The 19,860-nt window shown below is 40.3% G+C and overlaps 1 protein-coding gene across 2 annotated transcripts in view; it reads right to left on the reverse strand.

The window, feature by feature from the left end:
• The window catches only part of SFMBT1 (Scm like with four mbt domains 1), a 268,417-nt gene extending 252,607 nt beyond the window's left edge, over nt 1-15,810 (reverse strand). Inside the window, exon 1 of one of the 2 annotated variants that reach the window (XM_077452272.1) lies at nt 15,703-15,810. The gene's annotated coding sequence lies outside the window, so the exon portion shown is untranslated. The remainder of the gene's footprint in view (nt 1-15,702) is intronic. The other variant, XM_077452270.1, reaches the window with a different exon arrangement.
• Nucleotides 15,811-19,860: the final 4,050 nt, after the last annotated feature.

Consider the following 19,860-nt stretch of genomic DNA (forward strand, 5'->3'; position numbering starts at 1 on the left):
AGCTCTAATATATATATAAAAAACAACCATAAGAGGCAAAAAACAGCACAACAAAAAAATCAAAACAAGAAAAAACAAAAAATACTAGAAATGGCCACAACTCTCATAAAGTGAGTCATATTGTGAGACCACAGTTCATCAGGGGGTTGGTGTAATAATCTCCCCAAAAAATTCCGGATTGACCCCAGAAAATAACATAAAAAAATATATAATATTGCTAAGAATTACAAACGTAAAGTATAGTCACAATCTAGGGGAAACCAGAACAAACCTCCCTATAGAGGTGATAGATCTCAGCTGTGTTCCCCCTGGGATAGAGCCTTTTCCGTAGTGTTCAAAACCAAAGCACAATTCTTCCTCGGGAACCGTATGATGGATACGCGGTTTGCGCTCCACCTGCGTACCAAACACCGACGGCAACCCGGAAGTGACGTAAAAGCGTAGCTTTTTGGGTCGACAGACCTGAATGGTGTTCTAATATGATAAATTGCATTTGACTTTGACACGGTTTTCTTTTACTCTTTTACTCATTACCATATATGAGTTGGCCAAATCTATTTTTATTTTTATTTTGGAGTGCATGGAATAGGCTCCAGTATTCCTTTGAAACTGTAGTAGCGAACGTTTTTTATTGGGTCGGATCGGGAATATGCACCGGGCCCGTTCGCTCTCCAGGGGGGTAAGAATGTTCTCCTGTATGAGCTTACTGCCATTTGTGTGAAAAGATTGCTTGCTCGCTCGTATACTAGGTTTTCCCCGCTGGTGCCTGATTGGACCTTGTACCTGAGCAATGGCCAATTAGATCATCTGGAATTTTTTCTATATAACGTATGGGACGTGGTAGCGTAGCACCGCCGCTGAAGACGTCTATGACAAAACGCGTCCGACGGAGCTACGGTTTTACGTCACTTCCGGGTTGCCGTCGGTGTTTGGTACGCAGGTGGAGCGCAAACCGCGTATCCATCATACGGTTCCCGAGGAAGAATTGTGCTTTGGTTTTGAACACTACGGAAAAGGCTCTATCCCAGGGGGAACACAGCTGAGATCTATCACCTCTATAGGGAGGTTTGTTCTGGTTTCCCCTAGATTGTGACTATACTTTACGTTTGTGTTCTTAGCAATATTATATATTTTTTTATGGTATTTTCTGGGGTCAATCCGGAATTTTTTGGGGAGATTATTACACCAACCCCCTGATGAACTGTGGTCTCACAATATGACTCACTTTATGAGAGTTGTGGCCATTTCTAGTATTTTTAGTTTTTTCTTGTTTTGATTTTTTTGTTGTGCTGTTTTTTGCCTCTTATGGTTGTTTTTTATATATATATTTTTATATTTACTGTGCCAATAAATCATTTTTATACGGATTACACTATGGAGGCTTCCATTTTTTTCTCATGAGGACTTATGGAATCTATGCTGATACATGCTCAGTCATCTATTACAAAGTAAAGAACGGGATATCTGGAGATTGATCTTTAAGGCGTACAACCCCTGCAGGGGTATTTACTTCTGGTGAGTAGGATTCCTGGTGGGGGAGCACAGAAGTCACAGTGAAGACTGCATGGGAAGCACAAAAGTCACTTTAAGGATTTTTAAGGATTTTTCTGGATTAGCACCATTGAACATTTATTTGGGACTTATTTTATATTTTGTCCTGTATACTTCACATATATATTTTTTGTATTTTTCTGCACTTTATTTTTATATTTTTTATTTTTATTTTTATTTTTATTTTTATTTTTTCATTTTTTTATGTGTATATGCACTTTTCACATATTTTTTATGGTTTAGAGCATTTTTTAGCTTTTATCACTAAAAGGTTTTTTATTATCGTATCTTTCATCCTTTGTGTGCACCAATACACACACACTTTTTATTTATAATTGCCATGGTTTCTGGTTTGTGAAGTGTTTACACATTCCTTATATTTAGTTATTAGGCCTATATATATATATATATATTTTTTTTTGTCACTAAACACTGGTTTAACATAAACACTGTTTTAGGCTTATATATATATATTTTTGTCACTAAACACTGTTTGAGTATACCTATGTGATTCTAGGTTGATTATTAATGAACGTTACATTAAATATACATATATACCTTTATCACATTACACTGGTATAGTGGACCTATGGTATTGTTGGTAGCAGGTTTACCATTGAGTGACATTTTTTTCGCATTTCTGCGACTTGATTTATAATCGCATTAGGTTGTACATGTAGTTTGGTACACGTGGTTTTCAGGTTTTTGGCCTAAACTTATAATTTATTTGAGATTGAGGGTTTGATTATATTTTGTAAGGAAGTATTCTGGCCTGTTCCAACATCATCAGTTCCTGATATTTCCGCTGTTTTGGAGATTTAATATGTAATGGGTTTGATTATTAGTCCCCGATATTAGAATTCTATGTTTTGTGACCACTGTCCCTGGTGGTTTATAGATTTATTACACTCACTGTTTGATATAACCTTCTCTGGGTGAAGCTGATGTTCTTTCTGTTTTCCTGGGTTTATCAACATAGAGTTTCATTAGTATCAGGCTGAGGGAGACTATTGGGCTCTTTGGAAAAAGACCTTGGCCTTTATTTCTATCTAATTATCCTCTACGAGTCCACTTTGGAATGGAAACCTGTTTTTAGGTAGCGCCATTTAACCCGATACCATTTCAGAAATAATAAAAATGCCATAAAACTATCCCCCTATTTTGTAAACGCTATAACTTTTGCGCAAACCAAATCAACAAATATTTATTGCTATTTTTTTTATATATATTTTCGGGGGGGAATTATTATAGCAAAAAGTAAAAAATAAATGTGTTTTTTTCAAAATCGTTGCATTTTTGCGTTTATAGCGCAACAAATAAAAATCGCAGAGGTGATCAAATACCACCAAAAGAAAGCTCTATTTATGGGAAAAAAAAGGACGTCAATTTTGTTTGGGAGCCACTTTGCACGACCGCGCAATTGTCAGTTAAAGCAACATAGTGCCGAATCACAAAAAACGCTCTGGTCAGGAATGGGGTAAATCCTTCCAGGGCTGAAGTGGTTAAGACACACCAAACTCAGGACACAAAACGCAGTGCATTTGCCTACACTGGATTGCATGGTACAGTAGAACATGCAATCTGATTAACCTGCATTTTATAAAGTAGTGCATGCACTACTTTTGGTTGCAGAATATAATAATAATTTCAGCACGTTCAAATTATTGTCTGAAATCGCACTGAGAATGTGAATCATGTTCTTTCGTGATTCATAGTTTGAACCAGCCCTTAAGGTTGTCCTTTAGTTATAGTTTTGGGGGCAATAGATAAAATTAACACTACAATAACGCTAGATTCAAACTAATGCGCTGCAGGAAACACCACGAACCATGTGCTTCTCCCGCACTGCATTCACATTTCATTCATTATTTCTTAATGGAACCTCAAAACGGCTATCATAAAATGCAGTGCAGTTGCTGAAAACAACCATGCAATTCAGTTGCAGTGTGGTTCCAAAATTGCTGCATGCATGTCTTTGGTGCAATGCGGTGAATATGAGCCTGAATGCATGTGACTTGAGACAGGAATGCACTGCATTTCCTGTGTGATTCACACATGGTTCATAGTGAACAATGCCTAAAAAGGGTATTTTTTTTTTTATTACACACACATACATATTGATCATACATGTGCATCTCCAAAAAAGTTAAATTTTAGTAATTAATATCAAAAATTGAACTTCTCACTTGATACAACACAGTGGACCAACACCAGCAGATGGCATGGCTCAACAAATCATCACTGACTGTGGAAAACGTTGCACAGAATCCAAGTTGCATAAGGTCCAGTGTGAAGTTTCCACAGTCAGTGATGATTTGGGGAGCCATGTCATCTGCTGGTATTGGTCCACTATGTTTTATCAAGTCCAAAGTCAGCACTGCCCTCAAGAATTTCCTGGTAGAGCACTCTGTGCTTCCCTCTGCTGGCCAGCGTTATGGAGATGCGGATTTCATTTTCCAGCAGGACTTGGAACCTGCCCACACTGCCAAAAGTGCCAATACCTGGTTTAATGTCTCTCTCCTTAATGGCCAACCCTTACACAGACTACCCCCCCCCCCCCTTCAGTCTATCATGAATGCTGCTGATAAACTCATATACCTCACTAACCGGCCCGTGACTGCTGCCAATCCCTTCACCGGCTTCCACTACTCCATTGTATTCAATTCTAAATACTAACCACAACATCGCCCCCAGCTATATCACCAACCTCATTTTTATTATTATACAGGGTTTATATAGAGAGCCAACAGTTTGCGCAGCTTTTTAAAACATAGGGGCAAACAGTACAGTTACAATACAATTCAATACAGGAGGGATCAGGTGGCACTGCTTGTTAGAGCTTACAGTCTAGATCAGATGAAGAAAATTAAAATAAAGTTGTTAGGTGTGGATAGTATAGGCTTCTCTGATCTGCAGATATCATCCAAATAGTCCCCTCTGCTCCTCCCAGGACCTCCTGCTCTCTAGCTCCCTTGTTACCTCCTCCCATGCTCACCTACAGGACTTCACTAGAGCCTCTCCCATCCTCTTGAACTCCCTGCTCCAGTATGTACAATCAGCCCCTACAATGTCCATCTTTACGAGATCCCTGAAAACTCATTTATTTAGGGAAACTTATCACACAATCATCCCCCGCAGCTATTACATTCTAAAAGGGAGGAGGGAGGCGATACAAAAAAAAAAAAAAAAAAAAAAAAAAAAAAAAAAAAAGGTACCTCCACGAGCAGGTCCCCCCTGTCCCTTCTGTATTGAACTGTATTGTATTTGTGCTGTCCCCCGTTTTCATTGTAAAGCGCTGCACAAACCGTTGGTGCTATATAAAAATGTGTATTATTATAATAATAATAATAAATAATGGTATCACTGTGGTTGACCAGCAAACTCGCCTGACCCAACCCCTATAGAGAATCTGTGGGGTATTGTCAAGAGGAAGATGGGAAACACCAGACCAAACAATGCAGACAAGCTGAAGGCCTCTATCAAAGTAACCTGGGCTTCCATAACAGATCAGCAGTGCCACAGGCTGATCATCTCCATGCCATGCCGCATTGATGCAGTAATTCATGCAAAAGGAGCCCCGACCAAGTATTGGTATAGTGTGTACTGTACATGGGTATACTTTTCATTAAGCCAACATTTCTGTATTAAAAAATTTTTTTTGATGTAATCTAAATTTTCTAAGATACAGATTGTTGGGGTTTTCACTAGCTGTAAGCCATAATCATCAAAATAAAAAAAATAAATGCTTAAAATACATCTGTGTGTAACACATTTATATACAAAAAATAAAAATAAAAAAAATATGCGTTTTACTTTTTGAATTTCATTCGTGAAATAAAATTAACTTTTTGATATTCTATTTTTTTTTACATGCACCTGTGTGTGTAATATATACATTTTTTGCAACATAATGTTGTACAGTTGATGTACAGTATATAATCTTATCCAGGTGTAGTATTTGCCCTTTTGCAAGTGCGAACTTTACTTCCTGCTCTGCACAATTGTTTTATTGCTCCTTCTCACAATGCAGGTCTATTGGTCAATAAATTGAAACCTGTACACTCTCTCTGTATTGCTGATATCGCAACAGTGGTTTATACACAGCATAATTGCATTTAGCCAGTGACAGATATCTGGGGTTGTTAATCTACAAATCTCTAAATTTAATGGAATGATAATAGGGAAGTGCAAGCAGTTTAAATGTAAAAGAGTATATAATGGAGGAACGTTTTCTACATACTGAAGAGGTGACCGGAGACCCATATGTTGATACTTCTGCTTTCTATCTTAAAAGCTAAGCCAAAGATTTGATAAAGCAATTGATTTGATAACCTGATCGAGAAGTTGTTTTCACTACCATTTCAACAGCTTTTGACTACTTTTGTGGAATTAGTACGAAGATCAAGGCAATTCGATCAAAGAATTCTGTCTATGCTCAAGTCCATCAAGTGATATATGGAGCAATTAATTGATATTAAAACTTTCACTTTCATTTTTTTTACTTTTTTTGACAAACTATTGATGCGGACAGTAGTCAGATTGATAAGGAAAATTGATCAACTGTTGCATTGATCATTTCAGATGTACAAATCAATGAAAATAATGATCAGTCATGATAAATCCATATACTGTACGTACAGTGCCTTGGAAAAAATATTCATACCCCTTGAAATTTTGCACATTTTATCATGTTACAACCAAAAACGTAAATGTATTTTATTAGGATTTTACGTGCGAGACCAACACAAAGTGGCACATAATTGTGAAGTGGAAGAAAAATGATAAATGTTTTTCACAATTATTTACAAATATGTGAAAAGCATGGTGTGCATTTATATTCAGCCTCCCTGAGTCAATACTTTGTAGAACCTCCTTTCGCTGCAATTACAGCAGCAAGTCTTTCTGTGGATGTTTCTTCCAGCTTTGCACATCCAGAGAGTGAAAATTCCCATTCTTCTTTGCAAAATAGTGGTTTAATATATACTGCGCTGTGGCGCAAAGCTTTATCAAGCCGCCAACACAGCTTCTAGAAAAAAAGCGTAATTAACTAAAAGAAAAATATATATGTGTAGCGCTATGATAAAGACAAAAATATAAAATTATACGTGTCACCATATAAATCTTTGAAACAAAGGAACCACATTTCCTAGTGTTAAATAAACATAAACCCCCAAAACCACATTTAAATAATCAAGCATTTGAATTATAAATATAGGGGACAAAATATAAGTGAATAATAGTCATTAACAGATAATTTTCATGTGCTAAATGAGTCTCAAACTGTGAAGTCCAATAATGAATTTGTAGGAAGATCAACTTTCCCAAAAACAACTTTCAAAGACAGTGTGTGTTCTTCTTACATGTAACACCCCCACCACCGTGAAACTGGGGGAGGCTTGCTAGAAGACTTGGACTTAGTCAGGCATATGCCCCCCAAGTCATGTAGGCTTTATATATGGAATCCACCCAATGGGTGTAGATATTCCTCGGACTCAGCTTGCACCACCACGTCAAAAAGGCGAGAAGTTCGTTAGTGTCCAATGAGAGATGGGGTAATAGTCTCATACATAGAACCATAGAAACAAAAGCCCAACATAGCGTAATATTGTCACGAAGAAATTTTAATGAATAGGGATAAAAAAAAAAAACTCACATTTTGAAGATATCAAAAAACGGCATGTACGTGAATGTAGAAATAGCGATGTCTGCAGAGGAGTCCACCCAACGCGTTTCATCATCTTCTTTGCAAAATAGCTAAAGCTCTGTCAGATTGGATGGAGAGCGCCTGTGAGCAGCAATTTTCAAGTCTTGCCACAGATTCTCAATTGGATTGAGGTCTGGACTTTGACTGGGCCATTCTAACGCATAAATATGCTTTGATCTAAACCATTCCATTGTAGCTCTGGCTGTAGGTTTAGGGTCGTTGTCCCGCTGGAAAGTGAACCTCTGCCCCAGTCTAAAGTCTTTTGCAGACCCTAACAGGTTTTCTTCTAAAGCCTCATACACATGATCTGACTTTTCCATGGATTTTGGTCGTTGGCCGTGAACTTGTTCTGCATACACACGGCAGAAAATTTTCAGCCAACTTTCACCAAATCACGTGGTTTTTCAGCTCTTTACCGCCATCCTTTGGGCAACTTCTGCTATTGTTGTCTGATCTTTAGCATTGGTTCTGAGCATGCATGTTTGTATACTTTGGACTTTTGTCCTATGGACTTGCTTACACACGATCAGATTATCCTCCATCTGACATTTTTTGCCGGAAAGTTTGAGAGCATGCACAGTGAACATTGGTCCGTTGAAAAACCGAAAACAATTGTCCGATGGAGCATACACACGATCGGATTGTCCGATAAAAAAGGTCCGTCAGACCTCTGTTGTCAAAAAGTCTGATCGTGTGTTTGGGCCTTAAGATTGCAATGTATTTGGCTCCATTCATCTTCCCATTAACTCTGACCAGCTTCCCTGTCCCTGCTGAAGAAAAGCATCCCTACAACATGATATTGCCACCACCATGTTTCATGGTGGGGATGGTGTGTTCAGGGTGATGTGCAGTGTTAGTTTTCCACCACACAGCGTTTTGCTTTTAGGCCAAAAAGTTAAATTTTGGTCTAATCTGACCAGAGAGCCTTCTTCCACGTTTGCTGTGTCCCCCACATGGCTTCTCGCAAACTGCAAACAGGACTTCTTATGATTTTCTTTTAACAATGGCTTTCTTCTTGCCCTCTTCCATAAATGCCAGGATTTGTGTAGTGCACGACTAATGGTGGTCCCGTGGACAGATCCTCCCGCCTGAACTGTGGATCTCTGCAGCTCCTCCAGAGTTACCGTGGGTCTCTTTTTGCTGCTTCTCTGATTAATGCGCTTCTTGCCTGGCTATGTCTTGGTAGTTTTAAAGTTTTGCCATAGTCTTTCCATTTTTGGGTGAAACCCTTCTTCAAACTTCTCCAGAACTTAATCTCTGACCTGTCAGGGGGTTTACCTTTGCCTTCCTGATGTGGTTTGTTCACCAAGGTTCTCTAACAAACCTCTGAGGGCTTCACAGAACAGCTATTTTATACGGAGATTAAATTAAACATTAAATTCTGAAGGCAATTGGTTCCACTAGATTTTAATTAGGGGTATAAGAGTAAAGGGGGCTGAACACAAATGCATGCCACACCTTTTCATATATCTGTAAAAAAAAAATTAAAACCATTTCTCATTTTTCTTCCATTTCACAATTATGTGCCACTTTGTGTTGGTCTATTACATAAAATCCCAATAAAAATGATGTTTATGGTTGTAACATGACAAAATGTGGAAAAAAAATTCAAAGGGTATGAATACTTTTTCAAGGCACTGTATGATGACCGTAACTGCTACAACCTGCCAGTATCAATGCCCCGATCCTGAACTTCTGCCTGCATAAACTTCTGAAGATTACCGATTCAAGCCAAAAGGGACTTCTTCCTACATGCATTGCCCAGGAAGCTGATGGAAAATGGACATGAGGTAAGCCTGCGTTCACCACTGAGAAGAATGACCAGAACAAATTTCTGGTGATTTTGAAGTTTTGTTTTTTAAGATATTTTACAAGCTTTATGCAAATGTTTTTGCACATGTATCAAGAATCAGGTGTTTTCTTCCTGGGCTAGACGAGGAGAGCCGAGCAGCTCTAGAGGATGAGAAGAGTTTTTCTGGCATGAAACAAGCATTCCCACTGAAGTCAGGTGTATGGAAATACTACACAAGGCTAAGGTGTGAGTGTTGGCTAAAGCTGGCCCCATACAGTAATACATTTCTTTTGTTCTGCCTGTGGGTTGAATGAAAGAAACCTAAAGCTGGCCCATACATTATACTGTTTTTTTTTAATTAAATTTCCTTTGGATTTATCTTTAACTATGTAGTGCAATAGCCCGCCTGACTGCATACAAATTTAAAGTGTTTAGGTTTGACCTTATGTTTTAGTTTTGTAAAATTGTACAAGAAAACTGTATAAAGTATGACCGGCCTTACAGATTCTTCCATCTACATAAACATGGAAGGTGCCTCCCCTCTGCTAGGCTATTTCATTCTGACAGCAGCTATTACTGGCTAATAGAATACCTAAATAGTACCAGCAGCCGAATTTCTCTGAATCGCCCCCAAAATTCTAACTGTGTGGTAACTTTAGATCTTTTAAATCAGCAAATTATTTAAACAAAAAAATATGAAAAAGGCCTGTACCCAATCTGTAATCCAAAAAAATCTTGTGCGGAGTTTATCCATCTAGGCAAGTATAAATATCCAAAAATAAAGCACACTTTTTATTTAAAGGGACCTTAAACATGAAGATCAGCTTTAACCACTTCCCGACCACCTCACGCAGATATACTGCGGCAGACGGGCACATACAGGCAGATTAACGTACCTGTACATTGCCCTTTAAGGGACGGCTTACGGGCATGCGCAGGGAGCTCCGTGACAACACTCGATGTCCGTGGGCATACCCACGATCGTCTGACAGTGAGGAAGAATGGGGAGATGCTAATGTACACAAGCATCTCCCTGTTCTGCCTAATGACACGTCACTGGTCAGTGCTCCCTGTGATCGGGAGCGGTGATCAGTGACGTGTTACACACAGCCCCTCCTCCCACAGTTAGAATCACTTCCTAGGACACACTTAACCCCTACAGCGCCACCGGTGGTTAACCCCTTCACTGCCAGTGACATTTTTACAGTAATCAATGCAATTTTTTAGCATTGATTGCTCTATTAATGCCAATGGTCCCAAAAATGTGGCAAAATTGTCCAATGTGTCCCCCGTAATGTCACAGTCATGAAAAAAAAAAAAAAAAATCGCTGATTGCTGCCATTACTAGTAAAAAAAAAAAAATATCAATAAAAATGCCATAAAACTATCCCCTATTTTGTAGACGCTATAACTTTTGCGCAAACCAAACGCTTATATGCGATTTTTTTTTTTTTTTAAATATGTAGAATATGCATCTGCCTAAACTGAGGAAAAATGCTTTTTTGTTAATATATTTTTTGGGGATATTTATTATAGCAAAACGTAAAAAATAATGTGTTTTTTTTTTTCAAAATTGTCGCCACTTTTTTGTTTATAACGCAAAAAATAAAAACCGCAGGAAGTGATCAAATACCACCAAAAGAAAGTCTATTTGTGGGAAAAAAAGGACTTAAATTTTGTTTGGGAGCCACATCGCACGACCGCGCAATTGTCAGTTAAAGTGACTTGGTGCCGAATCGCAAAAAGTGCTCTGGTCAGGAAGGGGGTAAATTCTTCCAGGGATGAAGTGGTTAAGGAGGAACTCCACCCATATACTGCAAAAATAAGTCAGCAGAGGAGGATTAAAGTAGTACTAAACCCGAAAACAAAAAATGTTATATACTGCGGTCCTTAGATGTGGTGGCTCCATTCGTTTTCTTTTATTAGGCTTTTTTCATTTATTTTCATCTGACTAGTAACACACTTCCTGCCTTAGGGTGGATTCATTTTGGATGGAGGAGCAAGAGATGCTTTTGGACAGCAGCACTGTCAACCTGTGTAGAAGGTAACGTGTTTGGGGACCACTCACCCATACCTGCATGCTTGTCAAATTGGGACAAGTAGCTGTGAACATGCAGCCACTGTGTTCCTATAGACTTACTTAGGGGGCCAGCTTGCGGCACCTGGTGGTTCCAGCCACTTAAACAGTCAAATCACCTTGCACAGGCCTCAGCCCCCCCATGTGAAATAGTTTATGGACTTGGATAAATAATTAAAGCCCAACTCTAGCTAAAAGGGTACAGTACTTGCTCCCAAAAAAAAAAAAAATTACAATTATTTAACAGGCTAGGGGGAAGGGGGGTGAAGAACACTATAATTTTAATTTTAAATAAATAAATTAAAAAAAAATGCATATATGTAATGGGTTTCATAACCACACACACACATTATGGTGGCCAAACACGCTTTGATAAATGATCAATTCCTTTTCCAATAGAAATAATGCCACATGGGGAAGTGGATGTCAATCAATTGTTTAAGTGGTATTAAACCCAAAAGACAACATTTATTGTATTGCAGCATACCAATTCTTAGATGTGATAGCTGCATTAACTTTTTGTTTTTTTTTGTTTTTTTTTAGGCTTCTTTCCTCTATTATCATCATTATTTTTTTTAAAGTACTTATATAGCGCCGTCAATTTACGCAGCGCTTTACATATACATTGTACATTTACAATCGGTCCCTACCCTCAAGAAGCTTACAATCTAAGCCCTTGTACACACGGTCGGAGATTCCGACAACCAAATCCGTCAGATTTGTCCGAAACTGTTGCATACACACGGTCGGACAAAGTTGTCGGAAAATCCGACGTGATGACGTTATTTCATTACGTCGGGACTACGTTCACGCTAGTAGCCAATAGCTTTGGTGTAGGAATTTGATCTGAGCATGCGTGGCACTTTGTCCGATCGGAGCATTTTGTCGGAAAATTTTACCAACAAGTTGGAAAACTTGGTCCGTCGGAGTATCCAATGTAGACGGAATATATAATAACTACGGAATATCTGACAAAGCGGTCCGATCGGACACATTCCGTCGGAATCTCCGACCGTGTGTACAAGGGCTAAGATTCCTAACTCACATTCATATATTAGTGCCAATTTTAGACAGAAGCCAATTAACCTCCCAGCATGTCTTTGGAGTCAGGTGATCTGGACAGTTTTTTTTTGTGTTTTTTTTTTTTCAAAAGAACAAGCTCTCTTGCAAATGTATCAGTTACAGGGATGAGATAAACCCTTTAACACTAGAAAGGGTGCTGCTGCTTTATCTCAAAAAGGGAAAAAAAAGTGTTTCTGAAGTTTGGCTTCAATGTGTTAAGCCCCATACACACTATCAGATTATCTGCTGACTTTTTCCTTCAGATTTACCAAAACCATATAATATGAGGACAAACCTTAGGAGTTTCAATGTGTATGCAATCAGGCAGGCCCTTCTACTACATGGTTTTGGTAAATCAGAAGGAAAAACTCAGCAGATAATCTGATAGTGTGTATGGGGCTTTACTATATCTAAATCTGGTAGGTCATCTAACACTCCTCTCCCAGGCTGACAATCTTGCTGTCCAAAAGGTGCCCCCTTGTGCTCCTTCATTCGGAGTGGGGGCACTCTAATATAGGAAATGTGTTACTGGCCAGATCACCAGGTGAAAAACAGAGGGAAAAAAGCCAAAGAAAGAAAACTGATGCAACCGCCACATCTAATGATTGGTAAGCTGCAATATAATGCATTCTAGTTTTGGGTTTAATACCCATTTAAGCTACAATCGTAACTTATGATTGTGAGTTATTGATCGCATCTGTTTCTGCCATGCAATCTCATAACCTGATCAATCGAAATATGATCGTAATCATAAACAAAGTATCTCAGTGCTGCCAATCAATAGATCATCTTCCACTTCATACGATTGATGCTATATGATCAAATCAGATCTAAATGGGGGTCTAAGGCTGACCATATGCTGATTGAAATATAGCCGGTTAAGTAGGTAGTGGCTGATTTTCCATCAGTGTGGGTCTGTCCCCAAACAACAGAAGTTGATCATTTGATCGACTTCTATGGAAAGAACATGTTGAAAACCTTTTGTTGACCAGTGGCTGCAGCCAACTGTCTTCCGTCACTGATCAGTTGGAACACCTCCACCTTGCTTATATGGATGGAAGATTTTTTTTTTTTTCCTATCCTGGCTGAAGGAGAAAAAAATAAATAAATAAATAAAAAACACACACACACACACACACACACACACACACACCTCACAGTTTATGGCCAGGTTAAACCTAACCAATAAAAAAAAAAAAAAAAAAAAAATCAAAGGAATATATTATTTACCTATAAAAATTTAAAAAAAGATATTACTTACCTTTTTTCAGCCCACTCTGGTCCAGTCACGTGATCCGGCTCCCCTGTGTCAGCCAGCAGCGGCTGTAGGGGCCAGAAAGAAGCATCCACAACATTTCAAATGTTTTTTCCTCTCCCCTGCAGCCGCCACTGGCTGGCACAGAGAATCAGGTGACTGGACTGGAATGGGTTGAAAATAGCTAAAGAATCTTTCTTACACAGGTAAGTCAGCATAGGTGGAAGGAACATTTTTAAGACTAGTATTCCACTTTAGCGCCGATTCACACCAGTGTGGCTTTGAAATCACACTACTTCAGAACGATTTTAAAGTCGCTGATCAGTGTGATTTCATGTTTCAAGAAATTGCACAGAAATAGTGCCGGACCCTTTGCGTCGCAGCGATTTGAATGGTTCTATTGTCGGCAATGGGGTGCGACTTGTCATGTGATTATGAACTGTCAAATTGCATGACAAATGTGAACCAGGGCTTAAAGTGATTGGTAGAACTTACTCAATCATTTGCGGATTTGATCGTATATCGATCAGATAATAAGTACTGACCACCAATAGATATACATTGCTAGAAGACCTCAGTCACACAGACATAAAATAAAAAAAGCATTTAAATGTTTTTTTTTTTTTTTTAAATATACACGGATCTGTTATTTTCAATAACAACATTCAAACAGGTGCATAATTGTGCACTGCGCTCAAATTCGTTACACAAAGTCCAAAAATCTGCCATTGAGGACATATATGTCAAGTATCAGAAAAAAGAAAAAAGCAGGTCACTTTCACGCAAGTATATAGTCCTGGTTCACAACCTATGCATTTTGTAGTGAGTTTTCAGGTTTTGCAGAAACACACTACAGTCCATTTAACATGGTTTCCTACGGATGTAGTTCTGCGCATTTTATGAAAAGGACCAGGGACTTTTTTCTGTTTTTTTGGGGGGTTTTTTTGGTTCTACAGGGGGTCCCCGACTTACAAACACCCGACTTAGGAGCCACTCCTACTTACAAACAGGGCTCTGTGGGGACCCTCTGCCGTTCTGCGCATGCGCGGCCAGACGGAGCCTCCGAAAACGTTGGAAATGTCCGTAATTTGCCAAGCATGCGCCGATGGATTCTGACAGAACATTGAAAATGTCCGTAATTGTCATTCTGCGCATACGCGGCCAACTTATGAACATTTATGGATTACAAACAGGAGGAAAGTCCCTAAGGGGTTCGTAACCCGGGGACCCCCTGTATAAACTTCAATGGATGAAAAGTGTGTATTGAAATACACAAAATGCACTGCAACCTGCATAGGTGTGAATCAGGCCTTACTGATCATTACGCAGGAACTTTTGTGCAAAAAAATAAATAAAATAATACACACACACACATATAATAAGATCAGTTCAATTTTGATGTCCATGTGAATGCAACCTTCCAAATTTTCTCATCCTGATCTAGGACTGGAGTTTGTCAACCTCTGACTTTAAAATAAAGGATTAAAAAAATAAACACAACAAATATTTCTCCTGATTCAGATGATAGAAAATGGAATCTACGGGCATTAGTAACAAAGAGCAAGTGAAACTCCGGAGTCCAGGAGACGAGGGGTTAAAGAGGGGACCCGATCCCAGAAAGACGACAACCTTGCGTAGAGATGAAGTAGCCCCCCAAGGTTGCCCCCTTATAAATAGATGCATTTCCCATGCCAAATAATAATAATACAGAGGGTAGGGGGGCAGAGTTTGGCTCCTGGGAGGTGAGGGCACCATGTCAGGGACTGTCCTTATCTCCTGAACCATATTCCCATAGAGCAGTCTCACACATGATGGTTTTGTCTGCTGACTTTGCACGAAGTTGTTGATGTCGGTGTGTGTGTGTGTGTGTGTGTGTGTGTGTGTGTGTGTGTGTGTGTGTGTGTGTGTGTGTGTGTGTGTGTGTGTGTGTGTGTTTTATCATAGTGAGGTGTTTTATTGTTATTTTTTTTTTGTTGCTGTTTTTGATTTGTGAAGGTGTAGAAAGTCCATAAAGAATGGGCATGCCAGGCAGACATCGCACCACCAATGTGAGGAGATATCCAGGCACTGCTAAAGTGCAGCAAGCTGGCCCCCTCCCATGCACACACATATACACAACATCCTCCTACAGGAATACATTGTTGCAAACTTGGGAAGCTCTTGAAAAACGTCGAAAGCCTTGCAAAGGAGAGAAAACCCCTCCAGCAGGTAGTTCAGACTTTCCCCTGTCTAAGGACACCCGTTGCAGAGCTTTTTCTTACCCGTCCGGACTTTTTCCAGGCGGATTTGTAGGGCCCGGTACGCCGCTCTCTCGCTCTCTCTCTCCTTTGCTTCTCAGCTATTCACCCCCCACCGCTGCTCACTGCCTCATTCCAATATGGCCCAGAGGCTGTCACTGCGCATGCGCCATGTTTGCTCGCTCCCTCTCTCTCTCTTTCTCTTTCCTCGCTCACTGCCTTCTCTTAATTTTTTTTTTAGGGCATTTTTTCGTTCTTCCTCCACCCACTTTCTTCTTTTTTTTTTTAGCTTTATTTTGACACTCTCTTCCTTCAACTCTTCCACCTTCCCCAGTGAGCATGTTGCCATAGGCACTTTGGAGTTGTGTTTCTCCTGCCTGTCATGTAGTAGTAAGGTGCTTGCACGACTCTTTCAATCACAGGAAGTACACACAAATTGCGATATTTAGCCAAAAATCCCCACCATATCCACCCAGAGAATGTCAGCCTCTGACACACCGACCTCATGGAGGCAGGTCACACCATTCTCCTCAAATTCAGGAGGCTGCGTGTCATTGCTAAATATTTCATGCCAGTCGCTGTTATTTGTCTTAATACAGGTTGTTGTAACTCTGGTGACGTTGCTTAACCCCCCCTCAAAAGGCTTTTCACCAAGTTGTAACGTCTATGGATGTGCAGCGGTGGTGTTTGTGGTAATACAGGCTGTTCTTCCTCTATTGCCATTATTTAACCCCCCCAGAAAGGCTTTGGAACCAGTCGTAATGTTGGCGGAGGTACAGCAAAGAAAGTGTTAATGGCAGCCAGTGTTATTTGTGTCAATAAAGGTTGTTTTTCCTCTGGTACCATTATATAACCCCTCCGGAAAGGCTTTGGACCCAGTCGTAATGTTGGCGGAGGTGCAGACAGCAGTCAGCTATATTTGTGTTAATACAGGTCGTTTCTCCTCTATTAACTTTATTTAGACCCTCAGAAAGGCTTTCAAACAAGTCGTCCTGTTTATGGATGTGCAGCGGTATTTGTGTGAATGCAGGTTTCTCTAACGTTAACCCCCCAAAAAAAGGCTTTTGACCAAGTTGTAACGTCTATGGATGGGCAGCGTGGAAAGAGTTCATGGCAGCCGGTGGTATTTGTGTTAACACAGCTTATTCTTCTTCTGTTACCATTATTTAACACCCCCCCCCCCCCCACCGGAAAGGTTTTGGACCCAGTCGTAATGTTGGCAGAGGTGCAGCAAGGAAAGTGTTAATGGCAGTCTGCGTAATTTGTGTCAATAAAGGTTGTTTTTCCTCTGTTACCATTATATAACCCCCCACCCCCCACCCCTTCAAAAAGGCTTTGGACCCAATCGTAATGTTGGCGGAGGTACAGCACAGAAAGGGTTAATAGCAGTCAACGTTATTTGTGTTAATACAGGTTGTTTCTCCTCTATTAACTTTATTTAGACTCTCAGAAAGGCTTTCAAACAAGTCGTCATGTTTGTGGATGTGCAGTGTGGAAAGTGTTAATAGCATACAGCGGTATTTGTGTGAATGCAGGTTTCTCTAACGTTAACCCGCCCCCCAAAAAAAGGCTTTTGACCAAGTTGTAACATCTATGGATGTGCCGTGTGGAAAGAGTTCATGGCAGCTGGTGGTATTTGTGGTAACACAGCTTATTCTTCTTCTGTTACCATTATTTAACTCCCCCCCCCCCACCGGAAAGGCTTTGGACCCAGTCTTAATGTTGGCGGAGGTGCAGAAAGGAAAGCGTTAATGGCAGTTTGCGTTATTTGTGTCAATAAAGTTTGTTCTTCTTCTGTTACCATTATATAACCTCCCCCATCGGAAAGGCTTTGGTCCCAGTCATAATGCTGGTGGAGGTGCAGCATAGAAAGGGTTAATAGCAGTCAACGTTATTTGTGTTAATACAGGTTGTTTCTCCTCTATTAACTTTATTTAGACTCTCAGAAAGGCTTTCAAACAAGTCGTCATGTTTGTGGATGTGCAGTGTGGAAAGTGTTAATAGCATACAGCGGTATTTGTGTGAATGCAGGTTTCTCTAACGTTAACCCGCCCCCCAAAAAAAGGCTTTTGACCAAGTTGTAACATCTATGGATGTGCCGTGTGGAAAGAGTTCATGGCAGCTGGTGGTATTTGTGGTAACACAGCTTATTCTTCTTCTGTTACCATTATTTAACTCCCCCCCCCCCCACCGGAAAGGCTTTGGACCCAGTCTTAATGTTGGCGGAGGTGCAGAAAGGAAAGCGTTAATGGCAGTTTGCGTTATTTGTGTCAATAAAGTTTGTTCTTCTTCTGTTACCATTATATAACCTCCCCCATCGGAAAGGCTTTGGTCCCAGTCATAATGCTGGTGGAGGTGCAGCATAGAAAGGGTTAATAGCAGTCAACGTTATTTGTGTTAATACCGGTTGTTTCTCCTCTATTATCTTTATTTAGCCCCTCAGAAAAGGCTTTCCAACAAGTCGTTATGTTTATGGCTGTGCAGTATGGAAAGGGTTAATAGCATACAGCGGTATTTGTGTAAATGCAGCTTGCTCTACCTCCGCTAACATAACCCCCCCCCCCCCCAAAAAAAGGGTTTTGACCAAGTCATAGGGTCTACGGATGTGAAGCACAGAAGGGGTTAATGCCTGTTGGTGCTATTTATATTAATACAGATTATTTCTCCTCCAGTAATGTTATTTACACCCCCCAGGAAAAGGTTTGGAGTGGGTTGAAATGTTTACGGATGTGCAGCGTGGAAACAGTTATTGGCAGCCATTTTTCTATGTTAGAACAGGTCAAAAATGTTTGTGGATGTGCAGCATGGAAACAGTCAATGACAGCCATGATAACCGTATTTGTGTTAAAGTATAACTAAAGGCAAAACTTTTTTTTTTTCGTTTTGGATAGAGTGGAGAGGGATTAGAACACCTGTTGGTTTTTATTGCTGTCTGTGCCCCCATTAGGGAGATTCACCTTCTCTATTTGTCCTGTTTACCGTTATCATTGAAAGTGTAGGTAAAAGAAAAACCCCACGTTTTGGGTTCTCCCCTGAAAAGTAATCAAGGGGAAATTTTCCAATGGGTACAACTAGTTCACTATTTCTGGTGGCCTGGGGGGCGCAAGGGTTTCTTCATACTTCCTGTTCTGGCTATGGGGCAGGAAGTAAAGGTAAATCTCCCCAATAGGTCAAAGACGGCAAAAAATGACAGGGGTTTTAACCCTTGCTTACTCTATACAAAATGTGAAAGAGAAGCATTGGAATCAATTTTTTTTTTAAATCTCACTTATCTAGCTGGATGCAGCATCACTCCCCTGCTGGCTCTAACACTGAAAATCGAATGATCAATCACTGCCGATCGCTCAATTCTCAAAGCTCCCTGAGCAGAGAGCTGCTCACCCCCCCCCCCCCCCCCACATTCACTGGAGTGCTGGACTGTGGAGGGGGCAGGAGTGGCTGGTTCAGGTTCGCTGAGAGGCTGAGCCAGGTGCCGGTCCAGTCATGATCCCAACAGTATGGTTGCGATCTTTCCCAAGCCTGGACTGGCTCTGTGATGGCAGCCAACAGCGGGCTTCAGCTCGATGTCTGCTGAAAACAGGTCACAGGAGTGCAGAACGAACTGCACTCCTGTGATCCACAGGAGAAGTACAGGCAATTGAGCTTTGCTTGTAATCCTTTAAAAAAGGTTTTGCCTATAGTTCTACTTTAATACAGGTTGTTTTACCTCTGGTTTTGTATTTTAACTGCCGGAAAGGGCAAGTCTAAATGTTTGCGGATATGCAGCACAGAGAGAGTTAATGGCAGTCGGCCTTATTTGTGTTAATACAGGTTGTGCCTCCTCAATTAAAATTATTTTACCCCCCCCCACCAAAAAGGCTTTCGTCCAAGTTGTATTGTTTGCGGATATTCATGTCAGTCAGCAGTATTTGTGTTACTACAGGTTGTTTTCCTCCAGCAATGTTATTTAATCGCCCCCCCCCCCCCCCCAAAAGGCTTTTGATAAAGTCATAATGTGTATGCATGTGCGGTGTGGAAAGGGTCAATGGCAGTTGGTGGCATTTGTATTATTACAGGTTCTTCCTCTATTAACGCTATTTAACCCCCTACCCAGAAAGGCTTTCGGCCAAGGCGCAATGTTTAGGGATGTGTAGCACAGAAAAGGGGAAAGGGTAAATGACAGTCTTTGGAATTTGTATTTAG

This window comes from Lithobates pipiens, unplaced genomic scaffold (assembly GCF_037356315.1).
Source record: "Lithobates pipiens isolate NorthernLeopardFrog02 unplaced genomic scaffold, aLitPip1_a1.2 Scaffold_23, whole genome shotgun sequence".
Taxonomy (NCBI): Eukaryota; Metazoa; Chordata; class Amphibia; order Anura; family Ranidae; genus Lithobates; species Lithobates pipiens.